Consider the following 23933-nt stretch of genomic DNA (forward strand, 5'->3'; position numbering starts at 1 on the left):
TGCACATGCTGTCTGTAATAAGACCACACACGGTTGTGCACGTGCAAACACACACACACACAAAGGTTTGGTGAGGGTTGAGGCAAAGTAGTGGCTGATTTCCAGACAAAAGACCCCGTTACGTGTTATCTCAACTTTTTGCCCCAGAACCTGGATGTGCAAAAAAAACTACAAAGGTCTACAGTAAGTAATAAGTAAACCAAAGAGCTGAGGTGTACATGAGGTGAGCTGGTGTGGTGTCATGGTGGTCTTTGTTCTGACTCCTGTGTGTATGACATGACGATTCCCTGTGGAGACGATCACGCCAAACATGTCACTATGGAAACAAATGACATAATGCGCTACAGCATGCCTGGCATTTCACATGTGCACTGTTCTCTGTACAATAACGACAGTGTGTGTTTCTCTTCCTTTCTCTGCTGCATTATGTGGCCTGAGGGCTACTATGACACCAAACCTAACTCACCCGGAAGTCCCAGTATTTATGGAAAAATCCATATGGTGAAAATAACACAGCAGCTTGTATTAGTGGTAATTTATATTGGCAAACTATGTTAACAAGTTACTCATTTCACACCACTGCTCTTCCTGTTTTTAGACACTCAAAAACAAACATAACTGATGAGAAGAAACCAAAATGTCGAAGGTTTTACAAATACATTTCCAGTGACCCCTTAAAATACCCTCTTAAATATTTTGCTAGTTTATGTTCTCTCCACATGCACCGATTTGCTAGACTAAATAGGCAATCAGATAACCAGGCTCTGACGCAGATTGTGTGCCAACGGGAGCTGATAGGCACCAATGGTACAAAACAGACTGTAAAAACTACAAGCCCTGATGCACAATGCCCAACTTCTGCTCACTGTATCAGGGCTCAATCCAGCGTAAAAAAATATCCTTAAAAAATGCTTTTATTAACTGATGTATTATTGTCAGGTGACCTTCACAATTCCAAGATCCCACTGTAATGCTTTTACATTCTTTCACTACTTATTACTTATATGTGACACCGTGGGCACTCTGTCCAGGGTGTATCCTGCCTTGATGCCTGAGATAGGCACAGGCTCCCCGTGACCCGAGGTAGTTCGGGTAAGCGGTAGAAAATGAGTGAGTGACTGAGTGACACTGTGGCTGCTCCAGAAAGTGTGTTTTATTTATTAAATCGCAGCAAATATCAGAATGGAGTGAAGTCCATGGTTCAGACACCCAGTGCACATGCCCAGTATGTCATTATTATTGGCACTCTACATGAGAAGATCCTAAAAAAAAAAACTATTATTAGTACAGTATTTCATAACAGGTCAACATGCTCTCTGTGTCAGATGTGTTATATGATAAAGATTGTCTAAGAGACCTGTGTTTATTTAAACTTTTCAACTTATTACACTCTGTGAGCCTGTGTGAACTAAAGGCCTCTGGATGGTAGATAGTGGAAATTATTACATAATATTGTAAAAGGTGAGTAAAAGGAGTTTGGAACTGTTTGTAGCTGGGAAAAAGAGGATATTGAGACAATTTCTTTATTGAGAGACAAAAAAAAATGCTCTTCTTTTAAGTCCCATGTTTTGTTGGAATATTTCCATTTCCTCTACATTATTTGGAGCCGTGTTATGACATCGACGGTTGTGTGTTTTGTGTATTAATGGGTTTTTAAAGTAGCATCATTGTGACAGTAACAATTTTGTGACACTGAAAGAACTTCTGTCTTATGCGGCACTTTTTATGCGATCTTAACGCACACCTAAAGGATAGTTTTGCAGTGAAATTAAAAAAATTTATTCCAAAAATGATACAGTGCTAAATAAGGAACAGAGTCTCTACATCTCAAAGCTCTTTCATTTACAGAACTGGGTTGCGGGGATGAAAAAAGACTGCGTGTACCAGGGCACACCAACACACACCTGACCTGACCTGTTCTACTTCTAACATGCAATGCCAACAGTCCACTCCTACTTCTGCCCTTCCTCATTTGTGTGTGTGTGTGTGTGTGTGTGTGTGTGGGTGCATGTTTGTGTAGGGTGGAGCAAAAACATTATGATCAACACCTGTCTCTTCCTGGGGGAGGAGCCTGCAGCAGAAAAAGGCAGAGAATACATGCATTTTTTTGTTCATGATTGGAAAAGAGTGTGTGTGTGTGTGTGTGTGAGAGAGAGATCTAGAATTAAAATGAAAAAAAAAAATGCTCAACGGAACAAGCTGGCAGGTAAACCACTGATACAGAAACAGAACGAAGAACAGAAAGACATGGAGATAGTGACGGAGCGCAAGACAGAAATGGAGTGTGTGAGTGAGTGAGCAGGAGGGGGAGGGTTACTCTAGGACAGCAAAACCCAATGACATGACACAGATGCAGAGAGCTACCGTGGACTGCTGGGAGAGGGGGATGGGGTGAGCGAGTGAGAGGGAGAAAGAGAGGAGGAGGGTGTGAAATCACACTGCTGTTCTATTTAACACTCCCCAAGAGCACATACACACATGCACACACATGTACACACCCAGCAGGGGGGACCACTATAGCTGCAAGCAAATGGCTACATATAAACATCCCAAACAAACCAACACACACACACACACACACACACACACACACCTGCTACTAATACTGCTCCACAAAACAAATGGGAGAAACGTAATATAATGCCACTGTGGTGGCTCTAAGTCCCTCCTACCTACTAACACACACACACACACACACGACTCAAAATCTCACACCTGCTCAGATCCTGAGGGAGGTCATTCACCAAAATTAGGCCTACAATGCACACACAGAAAATGCTTCCATTACTAATTTCCTCTCAAAAAATTTATTATTTTTATATTCCGATTGAAATAACGCACAAAACTTGACTGCATTGTGTTCAAATTATGTGTGAGTGAGCTAGCTCAGCATTTCAACCTCATCATACATGATATTATTGCTTATTATTATTGTTACGACATTCACGGTGGCAGAAATTAGACTTTAAAACAAGTGTGCTCATAATTTGCATGGCTGATGTTGTCTCTCTGGGGGAATAAATAAGAACAGGGATTTTGGACAAATATGATCAGAGACATGAACTAAAACAACATAAATTAATTAATTAATTAATCAATCAATCAATCAATAAATAAATCCATTCTGATTCATAGTCTTTTAGAGACACACAAGATCAGCAACACTGGGAAATCCCTGAGGATGAGAAGCAGAGACAAAGCAACCATTAAGTGCAGATAATTCTACCGTGCTATGGCAAACAGGCTTCTGCCCTTATCATAACACATACATGCACCACCCACATGTGCGCACACACACACACACACCTTACATAAGAGGTATCAGAAGAAGTATCAGAAGAGCATGCTACACACATGTACAAATACAATCCTACAATGGTCTCAAATCTCACATCGATTGGCAGGATGCCATTTCCCCTCATCAATAGAGCAACCCGATAGGCTTAATCCCATGACTCCATTTCAGTAATATGAGCTGCACATACATGATGGGTCAGTCGGGTCGCACAGGGGCTACGACCCAGAATGCATCAGGACTCGAACTCTATTCAGATGAGCTCAATACTGAAAGCCATTCAGTCAAACGAGAAATGTCGGTCTGTGTAATGTGTGTGATGTGATCCGGGTCGATGCGTATACTGTAACTGAATGTATGAGCTGTGTGTTCTGTGTGTAAGTTGCCTTGTTATTTGTCTTCTGCACGCAGAAATGTTACATCAGAAAAAGGTAATGCTGTACCCTGACAGCTGACAGTGACATGAAAGCGCACACAAAAGAAATTTGCTTTTTTTGAGCTTGTCAGACCAGCAGAAGCACAGAACCTACATACAAACAAAAGGAGGACACTGAGGAGGTGAGCAAAAAGGGAGGCGAGGCAAAAGCACACATGGAGGCAGATCAAAGGGCAACAGCAGAGAATTAGAGACATGACAAAACTTAAAAGCTGAAACCACAATGCTGTGTTTTTTCAGAAGCTAGCAGTTTCTGAAAGTGGGATTCGACCTCCAAACCTCTTATGGTTATGGTTATTGTTATGGCTATTATATGACTACTGTCCATGTCGGTCTCATAAGGCAGCTGGTGTATGCTTCATGGTTGATTGTTCCACAAACATGCAACATAAAAAATAAGGGTTCAACTTGAAACTTCCTCTCACTGACGAAACAACATGCGTGCGCGCACACACACTTGTGACAATTCATTTTACATCAACTTACTTTGTCCAGACAGTGACACATAGCCAGTTGGTGCTGTAATCAAATTTTGTACATCGACATGGTTGGATTTGCAATTTCATTTTCGATAAAAATTTAATTGCTGTTTATTTCATATTACAGCACTGCTGCTGGTACGTGTGTGTGTATGTGTAAATCTCATATATCGTTACATGATCTTTTTGCCATATCCCCCAACCCCCATTCTGCACTCCCTTATCCTCAGTGGACCTGGGAGGGGCAGGAAACACAGGTGTGGATCTTAGGGATCAGGTTACATGGTAATGATAATGATATGAGAGTACAAGAGGAAGGGTGTGTGTGTGTGTGTGTGTGTGTGTGTGTGTGTGTTGGAGAGACTATGGCTTTCCAAGAACTAACTTAAACAAATCAAAGCCTTGTCTGACAGGATTCATGTGCAGACTCAGCAGATTCTCTCATTCTCTTTCTCTCTCTCGCCACATGACCTCAGAAAAGACGGATGGCGTTTCTCCAGTGATCTGTCCTTTCTCTGCTGTCGGGTTTAAATCTCTGCGCTCGCCCAAGCAAGTCCCTGTCTCCCTGATGTTTAAAGAAGTGTGTCTGCCTGTTCCTCCCTCCCCCTATTCCCCTTCACTCCTTCACCCAAAGAACACAACACCAGCCAAGCAACACCACCCCTCCCCCACTCCCTCTCCCTCTCTCTCTTATGTCTCCTTTTCTTCTCCAGCGGCACACTCAATCATCCCCCCTCCTCTCTCTCTCCCCGCCCCCCATGTCTCTCTCTCTCTCTCTCTCCATTCCACTGAATGCAGAATCCTTACTTCAGGCAACCAGGCTGGGCCTGAGGGGCATGAGTACAGACACACACACACACACACACACACACACACACACACACACACACACACACACACCTACACACCTTTCTGTGTGCACACATCTGCAGAAGAAGAGACGCCCATCAAAGACAGAAACAAGAGGTGCCATACAAGGCCTTGTCTCTCTTGTAATCACTCCGTGTATTTCCTCTATAACAACATGACCCATATTTCAGTCCACACAACCTGTACCAAATGCAGAAAAGCAATATTACTCACCAAATCATGAACAACTGTGAAGGTGGGAACGGCAGTCAGACGGGACTAGCCGGAAAAGCATAGAATGTTTTTTTTTTTTTTTTAGCTTAGCAAACAAATGAGAATGTAGGCTAAAAGCAGAATTGGCCCGAAGGCTGTACATACACCATTAGGGAGCCGGCACTTGCCACGCTACATCAGATCTGTTTTCAGAACAGACACACACGCGCCGGTCTGTTATTAGCTACTGTGAGGATGAGAAAAGAGCCAGCATGGAAACCGAGAGCGAGAAAGATTACAAGAGAAAGCCAGAGAGACTGTGAAGAGGGAGTAATAGAGGATGTTCTGCTGGAGATAATGAATGAATGAATGAAGTGATCAGTGAAAGAGAGGGGGCAGTTTAGCAGGACAATCCCCTGGGGGTGGGGGGGGTTAATGGCATACTAACACAGAGTTCAGAGATTTGTGATGTAGGTGTGAGAGTGTGTGTGTGTGTGTGTGGGGATCATGTTACAACTGATAATGACACTGATGTAAAACATTCTGTTGTTTTTTCTTCACTCGCCTAAGTGGATTGATTTAATGAGGTGAAGACATGACTTACACACCCATGTCCCTGGCACAAGTGTTCATCTTCTCACACTCCAGGATGCCGGTAAATGACAAACACGTATAGACACACACACAAAATACAAATGTGCACACAGGAACCAGAGAACAAATACAACACACACACACAAACATACTCTTTGACTAACAATAGTCAGCTGAGTGCTAAGGTTCACACCGGTTATCCCACAGTCCAAAGCACAAATGTATTGCCACTTCCTGCTTCTCTTGCTGATCAAAAAGAATCAAAACCAGCAAACACTGGGCAATCAAACAACAACAACAACAAAAATTCAGCCACAAATTCAAAAACAGACAAAAGGTTAGTCAAGAATCATGTGATAGCATTCACTCAGTGTGCATAAAAAAAGAAAGGAGAGAAGAGAATAAAGAAGAGCTTCATAGAAGGGAGTGAAATGTGTGACAGTCCATCTAAACAGAAGAGCCTGCACTACAAGCTTCCTTTGTGCGGCGTTATTCCTGAAAAGCCGACTGCAACTTTTCTCTTTCCCCGGCTTTGTAGCTCTTCCAGATCTGCTGACTTTGCTTGAGTCATGCATACTTTGTTTAACAGCTTGCAAAAAAAGTGACACTGCACTAATAAGTCATGCAAAGAGAAACACAACATGAGAGAAAGAGAGAGACAGAAAGGCAGCATGGCTTACCGTGGGTTTAAATGTCCAGTCCCTGTTCACACAGGCGCACTAATTCCACAGCGTGTTTGGGGAGTCACAACTCACACACAGTCCAGCTCAGCAAATCTGTGCTCCTGTTTTCCCTTTAAACCAGCAGCAGGCTTCTCTACCTGCCCCCCTCTCACACGTACACACACACACGCATACAAGCTGGCAGGAACACATAAAAACACCAACCATGCGAAGGCTGACAGTCAAGAGGTGAAATTCCACCTGAATGCAAACAAATCATAAATACACACACAACACACAGGCTCTCTCTCCTCTCTTTCTTTCCCTTCTTCTGCCTCTCTCACTCCCCCTCTCACACACACGCTCTCTTTCTTTCTGGCTTCTCTCCATTCACCAGTCAAACAAAGAAATGAGCCGAGCTCTCTCTCTCTCTCTCTCTCACCCACATACACACACACACACACACACATACACACACACACACACACACACACACACATATATACACACACCCATACATACACATAGCTACTAAGCCCAACCCCCGCCTGTAGGCCAGCCTGCTTCTCTATGTTTTCATGCCTATTTCTAAACAGCCCCTCCCCCATGGCCGTCACCAATCTCTCCTCTCTCCTCCCTGTCTCCACTTGCCCTCCTCCCCAGTCTCTCTCTCTCTCTCTCTCTCTCTCTCTCTCTCTCTCTCTCTCATCCTGTTTGTCAAGCAGATGGGATTGAAGATGGGATTGTTGGGAAGTGGAAGCAACACTTCACTTTCCTCCTTTCTTTTAAGCTCTGTCCTAACATTACGATTGAGTTAAAAAAACATTTAAAGATGCAGTTTTTATTTTTCAACACCAATAACACCCATCTAGTAAGCAATAAACAGACATAAACTAATGGATCAGACATGAAGTTTCAGGCTTCTGAAGATCATTTCTGGCCCTGAAATTCTCACACACAGCTCCTTTCCTTAAGAGGCACCTGCAAAGGCACACATTGTTTGATCAGAGAGGGTGTGCAAAGGATCACGCCTTTCACACCTATATTTTGTTCAAAACACTATGTTCTTTCTTACACTATGTTCTCACTATGTAACTAAATGTTAAGTATGATTGATAATGACGCACAGGAATATTTCCTTGTCAATCGACAAGGACAAGATCTAATACAGCGTTCTACAAATGATCTGAAGAGTAAACAGAAACCTTGAAATTGTTTCATCAAATAACGACAGTTCATCAAGATAAAAGAAGCAGGTGATGTAAATAACAGCAAATCCATTGGGAGATTTGTTACGCAAGTGAATGTTGCCGTCCTAGTGAAAGCTGACAGTCTGAATGACGCAAAGTATGGATGTTATCAGTGAAGATGCTCCAATAATTAAAACACCAATTCACAGCAAATGGCTCTAAAATGAGAAATTGCCTCTTTAACGAATCTAGACAAAAGTTAGATGTTTAAAGAGAATGCACATGCATGGCAATAGACTGCAGAGTTGTGTGCAGATGCTGGTACAGCTAAAAGAATACATTTACTGTGTGTGGGTGACCCCCACGCACACCCACCCACACGCTTCTATATAATAGATTGTGTAGGTGCAAAGTGCTGGTGCATCTGTGGTAAAGATTGCATGTGATTGCATGAGACGCAGACTATAAAGACACAGCTGTTTTAGTCTGCATAATTTTCACTACTGTCACAGACAAAGATAGCTCTTTTGTACACATACATATAAACACACATACACAAAGACAGCCACGTGCAGTTCAAAGCTTTCCTTTGTGGAAGTCCGGAAGCTGTGACTCTATGGAAAACCCGATAACTCACACTGCAGTGAAATCATGCACAGATGTACAGATATATGGAAACACACAATCCACTCATACAAACCTCTGCTCCCAACCCACAACAAAAAAACTCTGATCATCAGTATTATTACTTATATTCTACTTAACACTTTCACAACAACTGTTTAACTACAATTCATGTCAATAAAGCTTGAAGTTGACGACTGAAATTTTCATTTGAATAAGACAGATAGAGAATAAGATGGAGACAGAGAGAAAGAAAGAGAGAGAGAGAAAGAGAGGGCTGGAGGCAGACAGATACAGCAGGCCACTGTAATACTGACCTACACTGTATGTAATTCCCACCATATTGATTTATTACTGAGAAGATTTGTCAGCATTCTTAAGCCAGTGACACACATAGGAAGAGCTCACGCCATTTTTACGTTTAATGATTTGCTTTTATCCAAAGCAGCTTCCAAATGAGACACAATAAAATCCAGACACAGAGCTGACACAAGGATCTAACAAAAACAAGTGCTGTGATAACCTGCATTCACACTACCACCACAATCTATGACAATTTTCTCATCTCACTCTGCAGTTTGTCTCTTGTGGACATGTGTGGCTACTGTTACCTTTATCGTGTGTGTGTATGTGGTGTGTGTGCGCGCGCTCCACTTCTGAGTGTCAAAATGTGGCAAATGGGCTCTGAATTGAAAGTTGTAACTGCCACACACACTCAAGATTAACTCAATCTTTTGCCTTATTTAGGCAGAAATCATAACACGTGTACCTCTACGGGCTATTTGTATTGGGCAGTGGTGGCATGTCAAGTGGATAAGGCTCTGGGTTTTTGATTGGAGGATGAGGGTTCAAGCCCCAGCACTGCCAAGCTGCCACTGTTGGGCCCTTGAGCAAGGCCCTTAATCCTTTCTGGTCCAGGGGGCTGTATCATGCACTCTGATACCCAACCTCCAAAGTTGGGATATGAGAAGAAAGATTTTCACTGTGCTGTATTGTATATGTGTCAAAATAAAGGATTCCATTCACACATTTTTTAATAGTGCAAACGATCAAAATCATAAATGGATGAGAGATGAAATGATGAAAGAAACTATGAACAGCAGCTGCTATTGCCTCTGTTATTATAGCCTAACCTTTATCAATAATCTTAGTGGTGAGGAACTCTAATACAATATTATACCATTAATATAATTACATGTACACTTGCACAATGATTAAAAAATTTCGGGCTAGGACAATGATGCAGCCGATGCTCATCAAGATGCTTTCTTGTTCTCACTACAAAAATGATGTGCCCATGTGTGTCCCAGATCACCTCTGAGTGTGGTTTGAGAGATTGGATCCCAATGTGTTTCTGCACATGAACACTTCTGATAAGCTCACAGAGGACCAGTGTTAATGCCAGGTGTGAACAGGGCCTCAAACAACGACTATACAGTTTGCTGCTATGAGGAGGGAAATAAACATTACTAATCAGTTAGCTGGCTAGCTTCATGCAATCCAAATGCTGACTAACTCATTCCCAAGCTAAACTGAATGGAGAATAAAGAGGAAAGAAGTTGTAAGTGTAGATGTAGTACTCACTGGAGACAGACAGGTGTAATTGCTGCTTTACTGTTCATATATAATTTAGATAGAATGTAAAGTAAATCATTTCACATATCTCTGTGTCTCTGAAATTGTGGCTCTGACGTCTATACAATCACCTGTTACTTGCTTATCTGAAAACATTGCTGTTACATTAAACACAATTAAACTCAGGTTAGTGTGTATTACTGTATGTTGGGATGTGTATATATATATATATATATATATATATATATATATATATATAGACATACATACATACATATATATATATATATATATATATATATATATATATACATACATACATACATACATACATATTATTAATATGTTATTAATAACTGTTCAGTTCTGATGGGAACATGGAACAGGTATACATAAGGTCCTCTGGTCCTCTAAAGAAGTACTGGTATTGTGAACAGAAAAGGGGGGATATGAGTGGAACAGTATGTGCGTACATGTGTGTGCGAGAGTGTGATGGAATGAGTGTCAGTGGGTGTAGGATGCTTGGTGCTGTCTCAAAAGATTTCGAAGGGACTTTTTTAGTCAGTGATACGCTAACTAAGTGATCATCATACACACCCACACTCACAGCCACACGCCCACACATTTCCCTTCAGCCTGTCCCCACCCAGGAGAGTACTGCTATAGAAATTGGAAGGGATGGAAAATCTCTAGCAAAAATAAATAAATAAATAAATAAATAGCGAGGAATAAGAGGCGTAAGGACAGGAAGCATGCTCTATTCCTATTCTCCGGTGAAAATCCCTCTCTCTATGTACCTCACATCACTCCTGCTTTTTCTCAGTTCTGATTAATTGGCAATTAATGTTTAACGAGCTACAGCTGTGCGCAATTAATGCTGGAAAGAGTCGTCTCTTAAAGAACCCTTGGATTCACACAGTGTCTTTTAGTGGAGGCTCGCAGCTGAACATAAATTCTACAGATGTGTTTCTCTGTGTTTCTCAGCATACATACACAATGTTACTGTGTCGTCTCATACAGCAATAACAACAGGTTTATAACCATTTCATGAGTTGCAACTGATTTTAATTATCTCTACTCAATAACCAGTGTTGATTATATTACCAGACATGCTGATTCTCACACTGTGGATATTTAGAGGAATGATTTGTAAAAGGATTATTTTATAGACAATTTTTCAAAAAACTATTTCAGAATAATATTTGATTTTCGACTGTTATGGTTTTGCCTTACAGTTCAGTGCACATTACTGTAGAACTGCCCAAACGTCCACCATCAGTGACTGCCAACAAGTCCCTGACTACACAGCTGATAATATTATTAAATAGTTGTGTGTGTGCATTTGCGTGGGTTTTTGTGAGTGTGTGTTGCGGGTTTCAGAGTTTGTAATTTATTAAAATCTGATACATCAACCCATCTGTTTTCTGTGCAGAAGACGACCTATAGTGTCCACACAAATGTGTGTGTGTGTGTATTGTATCAAGTATCACTCTGCCCATTTCCTTTATCCACTTGGTTGTGAGTGCATCGATAACCTATTAATGCACTGAAATGCTCTAAAGAAGGCACAAACACAAAACACACACACACACACACACACACACACACACAGCAGGTCTCCTCTTACCTACTAGTGGTCTGTTGTCTTCTTCCTGTATGGGAGTGGCTCCTTCCTGGCCCTGCAATTACAGGATACACAATCTGTTAAACACATGAAAACCATCAGGCCAGAAAGAGCCACTAAGCCAAACACACACACACACACACACACACACACACACACACAGAGCTTGTTATATACAGAGCAGTTGTTGGCTAAAGTCAGACATAGTCATAATGAGGAGAGAGCACCATACTCCTACTGATTACAGCTGAGAGTACAGTATATGCAAACAACCAGAGGCCCTGAAACCTGTACTTACACACACACACACACACACACACACACACACACACACACACACACGTACAAAGTACAGTTTAGGCACAATTATCTTTTCAGAGGATCCAGATAAATATAACACAATAGGTCATTAACAGTCAGTACAGTTCAATATATAAACATGAAAAAAACAAAAATTAAATGACATAACTTAAAGGCCCTGGGTACACAGCAATCCTGACCAGGATATAGTGTTTACCAAGATGAATGATTGTGTTCAACAGGGAGAAAAGTTTTCACACTGTGAGGGAAAAAAATTATCCAAGATGGCTGCCCCATTATACTACAGCATTCAGGTTCATAGTGAGGTATTTTTGTTCATGTTAATAGATTAGTGTAAGAAAACTGATGAGTGACGTGATATCAACAGGGCCAAAGTAGCACTTCTTTACATTTAAATGAGTTTAAACACAAGTATTTGTTTTAATAAAGCAATCAACATATAGACATATTAGTTACACTATATAGTCTTGGCTTGTGTAGAGTATCTAGGAAAAACAAGGTATCACAGGAACAGTTTCCTTCCCCAGGCAATCACCCTGATCAACAACTCACCATAATTATATTCACTATAAGTACTGCATTATCAGGACTGTCATTCATCAAATCATCTGTATATTACACTACTGCTGCTGTATATTGCACAAAAAGCATAATATTGCACAATATTGTTATTTGCACTCCCACACTATGTAAATAACTGATCGTTCATATTCTATATTCATATTTTATATATTTTATTCATATTTTATACTCATTCTGTCTATAGTGTATCTCCGTCTGCATTGTTTTCTTGTATAGTATAATGTTATTTATGTCTGTACCTTTGAGAGTCACAAACTGCTCTAACCAAATTCCTTGTTTGTGTCAACACACTTGGCCAATAAATCTGATTCTGATTCTGAACACAGACACACACACAACAAGAACACCACTCACAGACAATACAGAACAGGAAACATGAATATGTGTGTGAATAATAAGTGACCCGGCTCAAGAGATGAAAAGCCATACCACTTCCTGTTTAGACTAAAGGGACATAGTAGGGTTAAATTATGGCATAATTACATCACCATGGCTAGAAGTTGTTTCAATTAACATAACCTCTACAACCCATATCTCTCTCTTTTACTCCCACAAACACACAGTGTCAGTGGTGTTGTGGTGATGTTTTGCATAGTATGAGCACTGGGGCTCAGTACGCATTCATGAAGGAAGAGGAATTTGGCTGCTGTTTTTCAAACCCCCTTCTGCTGAGACTGGAGAATGTACACATGCATGCTGCACAGCTGGCCAAACACACTCATGCTCACACACACACTTGCATGAGTGTGTATAAGCATGCACATGTACACCCACCCACAAATATGGAAATGCATATATACTATATATAGTTTGAGTTCCACAACGCCAAAAGTTTAGAAATAATTAAAAGAGTCTAATTTGCTTTGGGGGCTGAAAGTAAAGCCCCCACCCCTATTTTGGCAGCACAATGGTTTGCTCCGCCATGTGGAATGTGCAGCAGAAACAGCTTGTATTTAACGAGAGGGTGGAGCAATCCGTGGCAGAGCTGGATAGTTTATCCGGTGCACAGGGTGGGGTTGAGGGTGAACGGGTTTATAGGATATTTTTAGCCTTGCCATTTCTGCTCCCAACATGATAAAACTGTCACAGCTCAAAGCACAAAGTGGACACACACACCAAACAAGATCACATACTCATACATTCATGCACAAAATTCTGTCTGTCTTTCTGTCTATTCTATTCTATTTTATTCTATTCCGTTCAATCATTCCTGCTCTTTCTCCTCATCACTCCTCACAGGCTCCTTCATCAAAGAGGACAGAAAAGAAATCAGGTCCAAAAGCATGTTACATTTCGATACTGCTGAACATATAGATCATATTCTGGCTTGACATTCCAGACAATGCCCCAGTTTAAAAAGTTTTAGTTGTGAGCAAGGCCAAAATAATTATAAACTTCAGGGACAGTAAAGGAAACGTAAATTCCTTGTACAAGACGTTCCATGTTAAATCTGATACACAAATAAACACAACACATGCAAATCTGTCACCTACTTACTGTAATACTATGACCTTTTTATGACCTATTATAACACCATCATTTTATATTTTTAACAATTTAATAATAAAGAATTTCCTGAAAAGGGACAAAAATTAAACCATAATACGCCTGGCAGTAGTATTAGTAAAATAACATTGAAACACATTTCTTTTGCTTTGTTTTAGTTGCAATGGTGATAAAAGTGACGTAGGGCCCAATCAGCTGACTGCTTGTAAGAAAGATTACTAGCCACCTGTATTGCATGAAAGCAGCACAGTGGTACAGTGTGTAATATTGCAACCTCATAACTCCAGGGTTCCTGTTTGTGGTGTTAAACTTCTGGCAAATGATTTATTGCACTGAGTGACATCTGTATTCATCATCTTATCAAATAACATACATACCCTTCAAAGCACACCTTAATTTGTTACCTTCTTCATTCCTATTGCATTCACACCTGTAAAGTGAGTGTGCATGTGTACCAAATGTGTAACCACTCCCCGTGCGAGAGTCACCATGACTACCAGTAAAACTTCTGCCTGCTTTTCAGTGTTTTTAAAACTTTCATCAAAGTCTCATCTGGAGAAGGTCCAAGTACATGTCAATGCTCCATTGAATGTGTCCAGCTGTCCTAATGCTCTCTTTCTGTAAGCAGTCTGTAACTTGTTAGCTTAAATGCTAGCTAAAAGGCCGATTTAGGTGTTCTCCATTCGAACAGCATCTAGGGAAATTGCCTACAATAACCATGTTGTGCCTGTAATATATAACGTTATATATTCACTATGGATTATTCTCACGTTCCTAATACACAAAAATAGTACAAGGTTCACTGGGAAAATCTCCCTTTCTACATAATCTATTTTGGGAATGATCCAAAACATCAGTTTGTATGTGTATTGGTTACATATTTACTCTGCAAACACTTTAGACCTGGTTGCCAGGACACCTGCTTGGGCACGTGCTGAAGCGTGACAGGATGGGACGACCTTTTTAACCTCAGCAGTAGCTGGGCTTTTCATGTCTTAGCCACTTTTCTCTAATGTTTGGCCTTTACCCTCCGACCCTGGAGCAGGCCTGTGGAGAGGCTTTGTGTGAGTGTATGTGTGTTTAGATGTGATGATTAAGACTAAACTAGAAAATGAGCAATGATTAGGCAGAAACAGGAAAGCAATCAGAAGCTTGTAGAATTACATTTGAATTTTAAGTATTTAAATCACTTGTTGCCTCAGGCTTGCTCATTACAGCTAAATATTAATTCAATTTTTAAACTTTATCATTTTTATTTTACTTTTATGTCCATTACCAAAAGTGCTGTAAAAATAATTTAAATTGAACAGAATAAAACCTACAGAGAACATACAGCCTGAACTGCTATATCATTACTCATAGTGTACACACAAGGTGCAATCATTTTGCACCAAAATGCCACCATGAAGATAAAATATTTATTGTTAACCAATAAAGTCAACTGGTGCTTATTAGTGGTGCCTTTTATTACAAGAAGCTTTTATTTTCAATTCAACCATATACATCTGAGGCAGTACACAGTGAAGTGAGACAACGCTTCTCCAGGAACATGGTGCTACATGGTGAACAACACAGAGCTAAGGACCTAAAGTAAGTTAGTCCTCGCCACATAAAGTGCAACGTGTGCAACCTCGTGCAAACAGACCGAGACAAAAGACAGTGCAAACAAACAATACAAGGGTGAATACACAAAATAGTGCCAACCAGTGTGCATACCGTATGTTTTAATACTACAAATAATAATAGTAATATTGTAAATTTAGTAACGCTCAGAACCCAAGCAACAAGTGCGTGACGACATAGTTTTAAAATTTAATCTTGTGAAATTTACATGCTATTTATGAAATTTTGTCCTTCTTGTGTCTCCTGATTGTAACACAACACACTCAAATCACACAGGCTTCTCCTTTACCATTAATATTCATGCAGCATTGATAATTCCTGTAACAAACACATGCACACACACTTCTTCCAATGCTGTTTGTATCATCACATATATATGAGCGTTTAGACACAGCTCAATGTAGAGTCTAAACGCTCCCGGATCTGACCCACAGATCCTATTAAATACTCTTAATCAGCCAGCCAGCAACAACCCTCACACACACACACAGACATACAGAGAAAGAGAGAGACAAATGCACATACATCTGAATCCACTAAAGGTTTAAATACACACAGAGAGGTGGACAGGAATATGTATGTGAAAACATCTGGAATCTCTTAACAAAGACACAAAGAGTTACTATATGCAGAAGATGAATTTGGCATTTTGTGTGTGTGTGTGTATGTATATGGCTCTTATGGTCAGTTATTTTGTTTTGTTAACTTGTGGGTGTGGGGGTCACCCGATAAGACAATAATGATAGAAAGTAAGAGGAGTGAGAGAGTAAGCAGTCTCAGAGATGTATACAAACACAAACCACATGCAGCTGCTCCCTATTTACTAAAGCGCATAATTGTGTCCAAAACCTCTCGCTCCAACAGCAGAGGCTGTTTCTCACCATGTACACAGTTTATGTTTCAGTGTGTATATTTACAGCTGTTTATGAATGTGCATTAAGACTTATATCTAACACCCTGAAAGGACACAGAGCTTTTACAGCATTACAGAATGCTTTTAATGGCCCGATACATACTCCGATATGTATGTAACATATATTTTTATTGCATGCCATAAAACTGGAACTTCTATTTCAACCTCAGATATTTCAGACAGAATCTCTACAGCGGACACTCAAGGCCAAATATGCGTTCTCTTCCGTAAACAAACACACACAACTTTCAAGTAGATATGTGTGTGATAGAGAGGTGATGAAGGATCAAGGGAGGAAGGAAGTGAATAATCCAGAGCATACACCTAAAATCAAACACATCCCCACAGCTACATCAGTGGCACCTCTATCCTGCATGCTATTGGCTGAAAGGGCTGGAAGCTCCTCCTATTATACACACCTATTGCTATAATGGCGTCAGGGTGTTTAATCCACTCCCCTGCGTACAGTTCTGGAGAGTCAGAGAGATTATTATATTGTCTTTCTTAATCTGTTTTTACATTGTTAAACATGCTTTAAACATTAATATTTTATTAATTCATTTTATATTCAGGCACGTTATAACCCGTGATTTTGCTAATTTGTGTGCTCCTTTGATCTTTTCCAATAAAGCCTGGTAAAATTAATTAATTGAAACTGAATTTTAAACGTCTTGCTTTATTATCCTTTGACATTCAAATACTTTTCATACCACACACTGGCAACCCAAATAGACTGGCTTTGTCATGCTAATGACGTACCTTGAAAATGAAATTGAAAGTTATACTAAAGAAAAAAAGGACAGCAACAGAATGGTGTAGGATATCGTGTGCACACACACACACACACACACACACACACACACACACACACACACACGATATCGCTTGACTAAGAGCTTAGTGTTCTTTGTAGTTCCTACACACACACAAGGTATCTTTCATACTCTGTTTCTCTTGCTCACACACTGTAACACATCAATCTGTTTTTATGAAGAATTTGGCTCTCGAACTGTCGTATTTTATAAAAAACTTTTGCATGGTGCTGTCTGCAGGAACAGCTGCTATTGTCTGCTGTGGTGCTGAGTTGCAGCCATGCAGACTGGATTTTGCATTGCGGGGGCAGGGGTCTGTCTGGACTCGGTTGTCACATGGTTTCTAAAAGTCTTAAAAACTACTGGCATGTGTGAACGAGAAGACGAGAAGAGTTTCCCCAAACAGTAATTAGTGAGGTATCACATATTTTTTTTTTACATATAGTTGCCAGAATAACAAGACAAAAATAGCCCACAATATGGGAAATCAAATGGCATCTAAACTGGCAGGAAATGAAACCAGTTCAAATTCAAAGTTACAGTAGGTGTTTGTCCACACCTTCCTCTTTCTTAACCTTCCATACATTATTGCTGTCAGCAGCCAGTAAAGCTAACAGTAATGGCATTATGGTTATAGTCGTGGCTTCTGAAGGATCTGGTCAGTGAGATGCTTCAATGTAATGGTACCAAAATTTCCAACAAAGCAGTCAGACAAAATTTTCCAACTGATTTAGGCAATTAAACATGCTGTTATAGGAAAGTAATAAATGATGGTGTGGTGTGACACCACAGAAACACTTACAGTTTCTTGATTAAAGAGTGGCATGTCATACATTTTATTTAATTATAGTTAGATTAACGCTGTGGAACATTCACAAAGCAAGTTCCTATTTTCCTCCTACAGCTGTTCATTCACCAGTTTCTTTTAGTCTCTCTCGTCATTTCAAAGAGAAACCACAAAGCCTTCTAGCCTGAAGACTTTCCTATGTCCTATGAGGACTTGTATCTGACTGTTACAACGTGCTGATAATGGAGTCTCCATCCATAAATGCAAAACAAACAGAAATCATTCTTACAGAATCCCTTCAAAAAACCATCAACAATTATACACAATTTAAATTCAGTTTAAGTGGAACATCTGCCATACAAGTCCCCGTACAAGCTGTTACTATAGAAATGATAACATATTAGAATAATTATATGTATAATATATAATTAATAATAATAATACAGTAGAATTAATATAATGCTGTTTTGCACTTTTAATTAAATCATACTCATGAACCACAGCCTTTAATTAGTTTCTTACTTTACACCAATCCCTCAGTTATTTTTGTTCTGCCTTAGCAATAAAGAAGACGATATCGGAGCTTAAATATAGACCTACAGACTGTCAAAGTTGAACTCCTACATTCTACCAGGTCTTTGTCTTTTCTTTTTTTTTACGTTTTATATTTTATTTATTTTGCAGAAGCTTTTATACAAAGAGACTTACAATCGCGCTGAACTCTAATGATAGAAATTTTAATGACCTTGCCCAAGGGCCCACCAGTGACAGCCTGGCAGTATCTGTACTGAAGCAACCGTCTGTGCAGCAGTATGCCGCTGACCTACTACCTGATTAAGAACCACAATTACATTTTTGAAAGGATCTATATTTGATGTATCCTGATACAATAATGGGCACCAGCCAAATGCAGGCAATACATATTGACTAACATTTATGCTGACCAAATATTAGCCAACATTTATAGGCCATGCTTTCTGGATGTGAGAGTTTGCATAATCTCTCTCACCTGTCAGTCACAGCAATATTAACCAATCATGGGGGTCTCTGAGCTCAATCATACAGAAAAGGGTGGATATTGCAATGCCAAGCTTTGTATCCAGCGTGGTGATGCACATGGGCAACAGCGTGAAGTTGTGAATGGCTGTTGTCATGTATCTTGGAGGAATGATAGAGGAAATTGTACACTTAAATCACAAAAAAACTGTTGATTGAATCATAGCATCAAAGCCCTTGAGTGGGGCCCTTAACACTCAACTGCTCATTTGTATTCAGTCCTACTGTAAGTCACTTTGGACAAAAGCATCATCCAAATAGAGAAAATGCATTGATTGTTAGCACAGTGCTTAGATCAATCATCAATATCAACTAAATGTTTCCCCGGAAAATTACCCTGGATTCATTCACGCACTACAGCTACAACAAACTTAGCAGCACTTAGTGGAAATAGGTTATCAGATGCATGCAGCTTTATTGTGCATGTGCACATGTGTGTCTTGCATTTGTGTGACTTCAGTGGTTTAGACTCATTAGAACGGCTGGTGTAACCTAATTAAATCAATACGTAAGGACCACCCATCTCCGTTGCCACCCAGGGACCTCTCACTCTACACGGCTCGCCGTGGGTGGTGGAGGCTGAATACTTTTACCAATCTGGCTGGTGTACAGTAAAAGCGAGAACATTTATTAACCCAAATATGCAGCAGTTTGATACGAGGCCACACACAATGGCACACACCAAACACAGTGCCACACAGTGGCCACCACAGCTGCAATGAAGTGTGCCTGTGTGTAAGCATTCCCAAGGAACAAGAGAGGGAGGGTGTGTGTGTCAGCTGGAGATAGTGGGCATCAAAGGAAAATGCTATCAGAGATAGTGAGAGAGAAGGAGAGTGCCAGCTGGGTGGAGGGAGGAGGTAAGTGAATGAGTGAGCTGGATGGAGCCCAGCTTTGTCTACGCTGGGCCTCCAGGGAGCTGTGTGTGGCACAGGCAGGGCAGCCTGCGCCTCTGGAGATGAGCCAGGCCACACGCAGGGGCTGAGTGCTCAAGAAATCCCCTGGCTGAAAAGGGGATCACCAGGCCTCGGGCCACACACACACACGCACACACAGATGAACACATGCATGCACTTCCCTCAAGCCCTAGCATAATACAATACTAAGCTCATGTCAGTTAGGCTTAAATATGTGCATGAACACAGACACAGCCATGGCGCCTGAAAACTGAAATTATATCATACTAAACTTCTGCTCTGGCCTTCACACACACACACGTGTGTACACTGTGTCTGATTAGCTCTGAACTTCTGCGGGCTCTCTCTCTCTCTCTCTCTCTCTCTCTCTCTCTCTCACACACACACACACACACACACAGAGAAAGAGCAAGAGTGTACTAATAAAATGTAGTGTAGCATTCTCATGGAACATGCAAACTTTCTAAAATGTTTGAATCAGACCAAACTGGAACATGATCAAATGTGCTCTATACTGGCAGGTTGCCATTCTCGGCCTCAGACACTCTGTCTATAGCTATCAGTACTTATTATACACTACTCTGGTCACAAGCTTCAGAATATTGACAGACATGCAGATAGTACATCAAATTTACAGCTAAGTATGCACACGTGCGGCCACCAGTATCTGAGCAAATAAAACACAAATCTCACAAAACTCTTCAGTCACTGGATTGAAAATTAGGTTAAATAATAAACTTAGCAATCTATTTATTAGTTTTGTTTAATTCCATTGTGGGCTCCAGGAAAAGCAGGTGATTGCTCAGTTGCACTGCCAGCACCAGTTAGATGAACAGATTGGCGAGTTATCATTAGCTAATGAAACAATGAACCTCCTTCTGTGGCTAGTCTAAAAACTGGACAGGGATTGTTTTAGTTGTTTTAGATAGATTTTAAACGTCTCAATGACTACAAGGTTAAGGTGAAGCCTGATAGTTTTGAGAGAATGTATGTGGAATACATACATTTATGAATTACAGCTGACTGTACAGAATTCAATACAGCCTACATACAAGCACGTAACTCATATACACACAAACATGGATGTGTGTTTCCTCATAAATACCAATTAATTGTTATTAGTATGATTCACCGTCCAAGCTAATGTGATATAACTTTATGGAAGGTAAAGATGTCTGCTTTATTTTATTCCACTTAAGTACTTACATTTGCTGGATTAAAAAAAGAGCACATTAAGCATTATTATCCAAAACTATAGCGATGACGGGACGAGGGATTGAATGTTTAATCGACTGACAAATTTCATTTCACAGTACTACATTTCGTAATCTCATAATAAAGTGCTTTTTCTTATTTCTCTGCCTCTCTCTTTCTCAGTGCCTGAAGAAGAAAAAAAGGGGGCTGGCATTACTTTTTCCATTTTTGTGTTGCCTTGACAATTCAATAAGCCATAACTCTATAGGCAACATTGCCAGGAAAGCACTGGCATTACTGTGTATGCTCTTGCTGAGGATTACATCATCACTGTATATTGCAGCGAAGGGAATAAGAGCCAAATAAGTGTTTATGAGTACGTGTGTGTGTGGACTCTTAAGTGACCTCTGTATTGAGCAGACCAGCCAAAAAGATCACATGACCCCATTCCCCCATCCTCTCTTTATTTAATCCCTCCCTCTCTTTCTCTTGCTGTCTGTCTCTGTCAGGTGTTGGGTTACTGCAGGCTCCAGACAGCGGCAGTAATGTAGCCCTCACTTCCAGACACCAACACAGACAGACAGAGGAAAAGAAAGAGAGAGAGGGAGAGAGAAAGGGAGAGATCTCATCTCTTGCTACTTTTCCACCAACATACTGCTGGAACTGGTGCCTAAATTCAAGCCACCAGTCAATGCAATCAAACACATTACACTTATTAAGGAACACGTGACACTAAATATTGAGAGGCAGAAGTAATTTTGTCACCTTGGCACACTCCTAAATAAAAAAAGGCATTTACAAACAGTGAGACAGTGTCTGAAAATTACTGCTGGAAAAAACTAAATCAGTACCGTAACAATGAATCAGTAGTCTGTTGAAAAAAAAACAAAAAACAGAAACAAAAGTGCTGCTGTTTATTACAACAAATCAGATGGGAAGCCCTAGCCCTACAATAAACTATAAAAAAAAAAATCAATCAAAACATGTATTTATTTTGTTGCATTTAATTGTTTACTGTAGGTTTCATTATGCTGAAGGACTGGACCATAAAATGCAGTAACACAGTTTATAGTCTGTTATGATTGTTATTTTTATGCCATGTATTAGGAAACAGCTAAGTCTGATTGCACAATAGTTCGATTCTCAAAATAGTAAAGACACGGGCTGTTTGGTAAAAGGTTTGCTGGTTCGTTCAACCAGCACTGTCTGTTGCAGCGGAACTGTGTTGGTGGAAAAGGTTTTGTGTGCTGGGAGGATGTCTTGAGTCTAGAAAATACAGTTTTGCATGTACTGTAGTATCTAAAAATGTGAAAATGCATTTACGGGAGAACCACATTTTAGAAAAAAACTCAGAGGCTTGGAAGTTCGTGTTAATACAGAAACATGAGATTTTGCCCCACACGTGTAGTCTTACTACCTCAGAGCTCTGGGGTCCCAGGCTCACTCTTGACCTTTGTGCACTTCAGGGTACCTTGTGCCCAACATTTCTGTGATACGGATCTGCCTTGATGAAGTGGTTACTGAAGATGACTGAATGAAGGATTTGTAACGTCTGGCCTTTAATTCCATCAATTCAGGCTCTCTGACAATCCCAGCAGCCAGAAAAAAAAGGCTTTTATTGTTAAATCATTATCTATTATGGAGTTACTGAATACATTTTGCTCACTCTAATTCTGAAGAACTGATCTTTAATTGAATACTGCTATGTCTATTTTGAAGCAAAACATGAATTGGGCTATTAATTACAGTATATTCAAAGATCCTCTAGGCAGATTCACACTGAGCCATTCTGCATTTCTGTAATGTTACACATTCCAGTACACAGTTAGACAGGAAGGAAGGAAGAAAAGTTAAAGCAAAAAACCTCCATCACATTTTATAATGAGTCTAGTGTCTCTTAAACCACACGCTCATCCGCTGCTCTGTGTTTTTGAGGGTTTGGGTCTAAACGACAGGCGCACTGTTCCATCACTGCACCACACTAACAGAGTAGCAGCTGACAGGTGTAGTAACATGCTCAATTATTTTTAACTTTGCTTACTGCCGTCGCTAAAGACAATCATTTGTCCTTTTAGCACAATCCTTCCCACAAAGCCAGCAGTAAAGAGACATGTAAACATCACATCTTTCTAATTAAATCTACAGCTGTCCAAGAGGCCACAGAGGATCCTCTCAGCATGTCACCAGTATCCAGTATGATATCCAGTATGGAAAGAAGCTGGCTAACAAAAGAGGTGGAGTAACAAGATATGCTTAGGAAGAATTTAAGTACAGTGGGCATCTTCTGAAGCCTCTATGATAAGACAAGTGTGAAAATTTAACATCACTTAAGCCCACACAATGCTGACATGCAGGTTTTAGGAAAAAAAGACTGGACAAAAACAAAGTAGTTAAAAAAAATGGAGGGTGCCAAGTCAGCAGGAATACATTCCAGGGTACAGGAATGTTTTATAAAACAAGAATAATTTCATCATTAAATCCATCACTGGTGGGATTAAGCTCAGTTTTGTGCTTATTCAGTAGAGAATGATCGAATCTCCTGCCTGAACACCAAATACACCTGAGATTAAAACCCCTGATCATGCCTGAACAGGAAGTAAGTGTTTAACAGAAACTAGCTGAGGTGTTACCCAAGAATTATCAACAAAACCACACGTAGCTTTAAAAACACAACAGGTTAA

General features: G+C 40.2%; 1 protein-coding gene across 4 annotated transcripts in view; it reads right to left on the reverse strand.

Moving 5' to 3' along the window:
- kdm6ba (lysine (K)-specific demethylase 6B, a) overlaps nt 1-23933 on the reverse strand; it is a 71418-nt gene that overhangs the window by 28409 nt on the left and 19076 nt on the right. For 3 of the 4 annotated variants that reach the window (XM_060874751.1, XM_060874748.1, XM_060874752.1), the window contains exon 3: nt 11545-11596. The gene's annotated coding sequence lies outside the window, so the exon portion shown is untranslated. Of the gene's footprint in view, nt 1-6546; nt 6979-11544; nt 11597-23933 lie in introns of those variants that run through there. The other variant, XM_060874749.1, reaches the window with a different exon arrangement.

Source organism: Tachysurus vachellii, chromosome 7 (assembly GCF_030014155.1).
Source record: "Tachysurus vachellii isolate PV-2020 chromosome 7, HZAU_Pvac_v1, whole genome shotgun sequence".
NCBI classification, from domain to species: Eukaryota; Metazoa; Chordata; class Actinopteri; order Siluriformes; family Bagridae; genus Tachysurus; species Tachysurus vachellii.